Raw genomic sequence first — 8,898 nt, 5'->3', positions numbered from 1 at the left:
GCACACTTAAAATTTCTATAAATATTTTGTTATAATATTTAATAAATTTTTAATGAATAAAAAAATAAAATTTTGCTTCCTTGTACTTAACATATTAATAAATGTCTAAAATATGCAAGCAAGATGAGTGTGTGTGTGTGCCCATGATTTCAAAAGCTGAAATAAGAAGTAATGATACTAAAATACTACAAATTTTCTTGACCACATTTTTAAGTAATAGAAAACAAATTATAATTTTAATCAATGATACAAAATTTTTTAAAATTTTTGTGCAATATATTCAACTGGGAGACTAAGAACAAGGTTTGCTGAGGAAAAACCATCAAAGAAAACTGAAATGAATTCAAAATGTTAAACAGAAGATAGAAATGGTTTCTTAATTTTATTACTGCCTATTAGAAATAACATTTTCATGTTAAACAAGAAAAATGATAGAAAGCCTGTGGTCTCTATGTCCTCTGAGCATATATTTTCTCATGTGTAAACCAGACATAACATCTTAAGTTAAGTTACTATAAGAATGGAAATCAATCTGTTAAGCATGTAACATAATGAGCTATCAATACATTAGTAACAACTATTTCTATTGTTATCTTTACATATAGTACATCTACAATTATGTTCAGATTTAAATTTTAAAAAATTTTATTTCTTTAGGATTTCAAGTCAATAATAGCTGATAGAACTAACAGATGCATTTATAAAAATTAAAAGTAAATGAAATTATCATCAATGTTTGAAAAGATGCATAAACTAAATACAGTAACAGATGAGGAGGAGAAAGTTTTACTTGGGTTAGCTATGGAAACCTGATAAAGATGATTGTATGTTTATAAAATATTGAGAAATTCATTATACAGTAACATGATTGACATGAAAAATAATTACAGAATTTTGGAATTTTTGAAAGAGAGAGGTGAGAGAGTCATTGGAATACTGATATTGGTGCATACTGTATTGTTACTGAGAAACAGAATATGTACATGTACTTAGCCAGAAACAAATTATAGAATTGCTTGAAGACCAGTCTGAAATATTTGTATTCTTTATGGTAATTGATTTAGAATTATTTTAGACTCTTTAGAAAGTAATCAATATGATTACCAGGAATAAGTGCTTAGATTCTAAAGAATAATAACTCAACCATTGTGTTCTTTACATGCAGATAGGTGATCCCACATTTGCAACACATAATCACACTGTTAGATTCTTATTGCTATGAACTTTGCTTGTCTATAATAGAGAGATTGGCATTCGTCAGGCACTTTTTGAAGAGAGAGACACAGAAATATATATATAACTCATGTAACTAGAGTTCATTCACAGTATTATACAAGAAATCTAAAAGATAACTATCATCAAGGCCCTGGATGATAATGCAGCCAGACTTCCATCAGAGACAACATTAAAATATCCACAAAAAGAAGCCTTTTTAGGCCAGGCGTGGTGGCTCAAACCTGTAGTCCTAGCACTGTGGGAGGCCAAAGCAGGCAGATCACCTGAGGTCAGGAGTTTGAGATCAGCCTGGGCAACATAGTGAAATCCCGTTTCTACTAAAATACGAAAAATCAGCTGGGTGTGGCAGCATGTGCCAGTAATCCCAACTACTCAGAAGGCTGAGACAGGAGAATCACTTAAACCTTGGGAGGTGGAGGTGGCAGTGAACCAAGATCACACCACTGAACCCAAACACATGCCACCCAGCCTGGGTGACAGAGCATGGGTGACATTCATCCTGGGTTAACAGTTCTGAACTAACAGATTAACATCTCAAAACAATTCAAATGTATTATTGTCCTGAGAAACAAGTATAAGTTACATAGTTACAACCAACAGTATAACTCCACTAGTGTCTCCCAAATAAGATTTCACTTTCTGGAAGTGCTTATAGACACTCAACATTTAATTCATATTACAGGTTTCTACCCAATAGGTATCTACTAATATAGAGACATTTTACGATGGTGTTGAATGGATAACTCTACCTTCAGATAGCTAGGTTTGGGTCATTTCCCAGGCTAAACTTCTATACTGATTTTACTTAACAAACAAACTTTATTTAAAGGAAGTCTGTAATAGGAAATTGGACAGAACCTATACATATAGACACTTTGGTTTTAACCATAAATTATTAGAGCAGTTTAGAAAGAATACAGGTGTAGTAAGTGGACTGTATTGTTGATGAAAAATTTAGCCTGTATCCAGAAATAGGTTGTTCTCTGCATATTTTGAGACCTGAGATTCCTGAAATCCCCATCTCTCTTACCAACCAGACAATCTGCAACAGTAGGGCTGCATTTTTCATTTCCAATGTCTTTAAGAATTGGATAAATGTCTTTAAGAATTTGAAAAAACTATAGTATAGCTGTACACTGCAGCTATAAAAGGGATGAGAGATATACATTGTTGTAGCATGGTCCTCAGGACATATATTGATTAAATAAAATAGGGAAAATATTTGTATGTTTTACTAAGAAGGGAGAATATTAATGTGTAAATTATTTATGACTGAAGGTAACAAATGAGGTCATATGTAGTGGCTCACGCCTGTAACCCCAGCAGTAGGGGAGGCCAAGGCAGGTAGATCACCTGAAGTCAGGAGTTCAAGACCAGCCTGGCCAACATGGTGAAACCCAGTCTCTACTAAAAATACAAAAATTAGCTGGGTGGGGTGGTGTGCACCTGTAATCCCAGCTACTTGGGAGGCTAAGGCAGAAGAATCACTTGAACCCATGAGGCAGATATTACAGTGAGCCGAGATCATGCCACTGTACTCCAGCCTGGGTAATACAGCAAGACTCCACCTCAAAAAAAAAAAAAAAAAAAAAAAAAAAATAGAACAAATGAGCAATAAGTCATAATATTTTAAAACTGCCTATAGAGAAAGAAGTAAAGAGGTTGGAAGAATCAATGTTTAAATATAGACTTTTTGAAATGTAATTAGGTTTGATTATCAAACTTTGGGCAAATATTAGTATTTAATAATTACAAATGCATTAATTTAAAAAAACCCTGAAAAATAAAACTCAAGTGAATTAAATATAACAAACTGTGTATTAAGTTGGTGAAGTAACCACCTGAACAGAATTATTCCAGCTGGTTTTCAGTATATCAATTGGTCTATACCTCCACGTGGGGTTTAATCTAAGGGCACAAGAGAAGAGCTAAAAATAAATCTGAAACTGTTCTCAGGAATGACATTGTGGGTGACAGTGGCATCATTATTATTCTAATACTGTTGTATGTGCAATGTGAGGAAAGGAAACAAATGAAAATTAATGTGATAGCCAGGGTACTCAATATGAGAGAAAGAAGACACAAATGGATCAAAGATAGAAAGGATTATGTAAAAGTCGTGTAGTCCTAAATTTGAAAAATATTAACATATTTTAGTGATACAAGACATGGAAAGAAATTATTTAGGTAGTGAAGGTAAGAGAGTCCTTGGCAAGGTTTCCCTTTTAATAAAAAGCAGCCCTCAAGTCATTTCTTTTCTCACAAAGAGCAGCCTGAAAAATCAAGCTGCAGACATAGAAAAGCAGGCTAGATGCTTGCACGGGTGAATGCCAGCAGTTGTGCCAATAGGAAAAGGCTATCTGGGGGTCAGGCATATTCAACATGGCCACCCCATCTTCCCTTTTGTTTGTCAACTACATGTACAGTAAAGAAGCAGGCAACATGGCACTGGCTAGGTAGAGAACTCATCTGCATAATAAAAGATTAGGGTGGGGTGGCCATCTTCTTTGTGGGCTATGCAAATGACACATCTGGTCTGACCAATCTCTCGTCCTCCTCGTCCTCTATGTAAATCAGACACTACCTCCTCAGGCTCATCTATAAAATCCTGTGCATTTCACCATGGAGCCAGAAGACCCACTTAGAAGCCCCTCTCTCTGCAGGAGAGGGAGATTTTCTCTTTCACCTATAAAACCTCCGCTCTTAACCTCACCCTTTGTGTGTTCACATCCTTGATTTCCTTGATATGAGGCAACGAATCTCGGGTATTACCCCAGACAAATAATGTTGTTTCATTAGTATGCTCTTCTAAAGATTTTTTCAACAAGCTATTGTCCAAAGAATATTATATGTTAAAAAAATATGTTTGCTTGTCCTTTCCACTGAAAATAAATAGAAGAGATTATCAACTTCATGACAATTATCATAACTAGCGCTCAGATTCTTATCTTGATTTAATATTTTCCAATCAATGCAAAGAGGACTTTTTGGAGAAATGATTGATTCCAGATGTAATACAGGAAAGCGTAACATGAGCCTGGAAAAACATACTACTTAAGAAGGAAGCTATCTAATACTAAAAGTATAATGTCCATGAGAGTCACAACTTGAAGACTTTCTTCCTGGATAAATCACTCCAAAGAGGTAGAGATGTTAATTTAAATCTTCCTTGAAATGCGTATGTCAAACACTAACATGACCAAAAGATGATTTCAAAATTGTGAGTCTATGTGTTTATAATGATACCAACAAAAAGATACTGGTGAATCAACTTGGAATACTGAATGAAGAACAAAGTAAGCATTCATCTGAGATTTTCTATATGAATTGTAACAATGTATAAGGAAATGGTAAATGTTAGGTTGAGAATATAATCATTTTGTAGCACATAGTGAACAAATGAATCCAGCCATTGATCACCAATGAAACCACCACGGCAGAATTGTAACTGAGACAGTGAAGGAGATCCAACCTAGCCAATTCCATCTTGCTTCTAACCTCCAGGCTGTCCTTGTTCATTCTAGGTGGCTGAACTGACTTTAGGAGGAACTTAGTTTCCCAGGGCAGGCCTTCGTCTTGCCTGGGGACCAGACTGCCTTTGTAGACTAACAAATTAGCCCCAAGATTAGAAACTGGTTTAGGAGTCATGCAGCTGGAGGCTACAGGATTCTGACCCTCCCTAAACTACTCCTAAGATAGTACTTGAGATATTTTGCAGACCCTGCACTTGACAGATCAGCGGCACCACCCAAATGGATAAACTGGCTCATCTGATCTTGTGGCCCCCGCCAAGGAACTGACTCGGTGCAAGAAAACAGCTTCGACTCCCTATGATTTCATCTAGGTCCTGACCAATCAGACCCCCAGCTCACTAGCTTTTCCCCACCCACCAAGTTGTCTTTAAAAACTCTGATTCCCATACCTTGGGAGGCCAAGGCAGGCGGATCACCTGAGGCCAGGAGTTTGAGACTTGCCTGGCCAACGTGGTAAGACCCAGTCTTTACAACAAATGCAAAAGTTAGCCAGGCATGGTGGTGCACACCTGTAGTCCCAGCTACTCAGGAGGCTGAGGCAGGAGAATCACTTGAACCTGGGAGGCCAAAGTTGCAGTGAGCTGAGATCGTGCCAATGCACTCCAGCCTGGGCGACAGAGTGAGACTGTGTCTCAAAAAACAACAACAACAACAACTATTGTGGGATCTGGCCAGCAGCCCACAATGCAACAGGGCTCTCTTTTTGTTCCCAGGCAGATCAGCAGGTCAAGAAATAATAGACACACACAAAATAGTAAAAGCTGGGTCCAGGGGGTCACTGCCTTCTGGTCCCACGATGACGCCAATGCACTGGATATGCCAGCATTTATTATTAAGTTTAGTGAGGGCGGGGATAGCTTAGTGAGGGATTAATGTCGTTTGATTATGAAGTGAAATGGTCACATGGGGATGAAGTAATTCCTTAACATAACATCTGTATGCAGAAGTATAGTATACAAAGGTAAGAATTTACAGTATAGTATGTGCATCAGTAATTTCTAACAGAGCCTTAAAAAAGAAACACCGTCTTTCCATAACCTATGACTAGCAAAATATTAATCAGTAGTAACAGTTGCAGCAAGATATTCATCAGCAGTAACAGTTGCAGCAAAAGCTGGTTACAAACAATCCATAGAAACAGGACAACTGGTTAGAACAGAAATTCTCAGAAGGGAGTATGCCTTAACCCTAAAGAGGCCTAGAAGAGCCATGGCAAGATGAGGGCGTTTATAGCCCTATCTTATCCATATGAGCAGGTGCCTTCATGCATCTGTTTATAGGCTCTCCACAAGGGTAGCATTCCATTCCCAGAGCTATGAACATCTGCTTTTCTGGGATAGGAATCTTGGTGATATGAAACCTCCCTGACTGCACGTCTGTTCATAGGCTCTCTGCAGGGGGAAGCACATCACGTGGTGTTGGCTCATTCTAGCAGTCCAACCTGGCATTGTCTTTACACAATCCTGCATGCAACTTTGTATTTACAATAATCAGGAGCATTTCATCTTTTATTCCATAGCAATAGTTTCAGGGGGTCTCCCTACAAACAACAACAACAAAACACCTCTGATCCTTGATCCTGGAATCCTCAGGGAGACTGATTTGAGTAATAATAAGACTTGGGTCTCCCGCACTGCCAGCTATGCATGAATTACAGGATTCATTCTTTCTCTATTGCAGTTCTCCTGTCTTGATAAATCGGCTCTGTCTAGGCAGCAGGCAAGGTGAACTCATCGGGCTGTTACACCAATAGCTGCTCATTATTTTTTTAATCAATTAAACATGTATCTCTGTTGAAAGTATAAAATTCTTTTTTGAATTAGTTTTGAAAGGAAAAAAATGCCTAAGCCTAAACCTCAATTAAGCCTTTACATCTAAATAGCAACAACAGGATATTAGCAGGACAAGGATGCAATCAAGCGAGGCATTAATGCACTTTTCCCTCTGTGAATAATGATAGAATTTCCTGCTTATTAATGGAGCTGTTATAATAAAACATAACATCATTTTATAATGGTCACAAAAGTGATCAACAAAAATTAAGTGATTAAGGGTAACACTCCCTATGATACGGAAACATATCTGCTAAAATATTCCTTTACTAAATGCTCCTTTATAACAGTGAAATACATCTTAAGTATATATATTTTGATTTCTAAATTATACCCCATAAAGCTGGAAAAGAAAAACTAAAACATTATTTGATTACTTAAATTTATTATTGTATTTTTATACATTAAATACACATTTCATAATTTTATTAAAACATATAATGCCTATTTTGTGTTAAATAATCTGTATTATATAATATGCATTATTAGTTCAAATACATTAAATGTTAAATAAATGGCTTATCTGATTATACATTTTTTTGCCAAAATATTTGGGAAACATAAAAAGAACACTAAGGAGAATAACTAGTTATAATTCACAAACCAGAATTTCACATAAATAAAAGCATATTTCATGGGTTTTTTATTAGAATGTTGAAGGGATAACAGATGTAAAGGCCAAGAAAAACAATAAGATGGACAAATTGACACCGCTATTAAATATTGCAATTTATAATGATAATTGAGTTAGTTAACCTGATAGCATTTTTAAAAAACTTGTGAGCACAATACTTGCATTATGATAGTTATTCTTTACTTAGCATTGTGAAATAACCTTTTACTTTTTGATGCCTTAACACTTAACCAAGCCTTAGGATAAAAAACAAAATGGGATATGTAGAAAACTTTTCTAATCTCAAAAAGATGATTAAATATCAATTAGATTGTGCTCTAGTTTTGTAAGAAAATGGATGTCATAGCTATTTTCATTACTCATGAAATATTAAATATGCATAAAATATTAATTGCAATTAATGGAAGTAAATATTTCACAGAATACAATATTTGAGGTCCTCTGTGGGCTAAAAGATGAACTTAACTGCTCTCAAGGGAGATCGACTACAGATAAGAGTTAGGAGGCTACTGAGAAATCCAAAGGCGGCTTTCCGAAATCTCTCATGGTCTATAATACAGCAGAGATGTGGCCTGGATTTTGCTTTGTTCCCAGATCAAATCTTTTGAGGTCAAAACAAATAAACTTGAAATGATTTAGATATAAGTATGACCAGAGGGAAGCCAGATACCAGAATCTAACTCATAATATCCAATGTGTCACATATTTATCTGTTTTCTCTTTAAATGTTTTTTTCTTTTTTGAACTTCCAGCTCAACATTATTGAAGAGGAATAAATTTTTTTTAACTACTAGTTCAACATTATTGAAGAGGAATATAATGTGTTTCCACATCTTCCGAAAGTTTCTGGCATTTCATTTTTATTTCCTGAAGTATTTCCTTTAAACCATTATAAAATAGAGAAAAACATAAAATAAAATTTGGTAAGAGTGAACTTTGGTAGTGTCCAGAAGAGAAGCAATAATTTTACATTCTATCCATCATAGCAGAAATTTGACAATCTAAAATATGGAGGAGACAACTATTAGGATTTTAGCAGACCACATCTATAGAATACCAGCAGTGCTTGAATAGCTGGAAATTAACTGACTAGGTTCGAATGAATGTGAGAGGGTTTCCTATACAATTCTGGATATCTTTATGAATGAATGGTTGCATAAGGATGAATGGTCTTATGTGGGACAAAATTTACTAGGAAATAAAACTTTTTTCCATAAAGCTCTGAAAGGAAGATGTTCAAATGGAAGATGCACTAAGTTATAATCCAAGTGAGAGAGCTGCTGAGATCTAAGGCAAGTAGTTACTTTTCCAATTTATGCTTCAGAGCAAAATGAAAAATAGATAAATACCACATGTTCCCTTAAGCTCAAAATTAAAAATGTCTGTATGTATAATATATACACACATTTCTTGTGAGTCATAGAAGACATCAAACATTAAAGATTTTGATGGAATTATAAGACAAACAAATAAGTGAACATGTTCCCTATTTGTTAAGTAAAATAATTACATTATTTACTCTATCTTATAGTAAATATAAATCATATAGAGGATATTCTAGTATCTTGACAATTAGACCAAAATATTAATATTAAAAATAAAATGAATAAATAACATTATTAAAATAAAATATGTTTTATTTGCTAAAATCTTTAATTGGTTT

The sequence above is a fragment of the Rhinopithecus bieti genome, unplaced genomic scaffold, assembly GCF_001698545.2.
Source record: "Rhinopithecus bieti isolate Rb0 unplaced genomic scaffold, ASM169854v2 scaffold_4602, whole genome shotgun sequence".
NCBI classification, from domain to species: domain Eukaryota; kingdom Metazoa; phylum Chordata; class Mammalia; order Primates; family Cercopithecidae; genus Rhinopithecus; species Rhinopithecus bieti.
Note: the sequence above shows the minus strand (reverse complement) of the source record.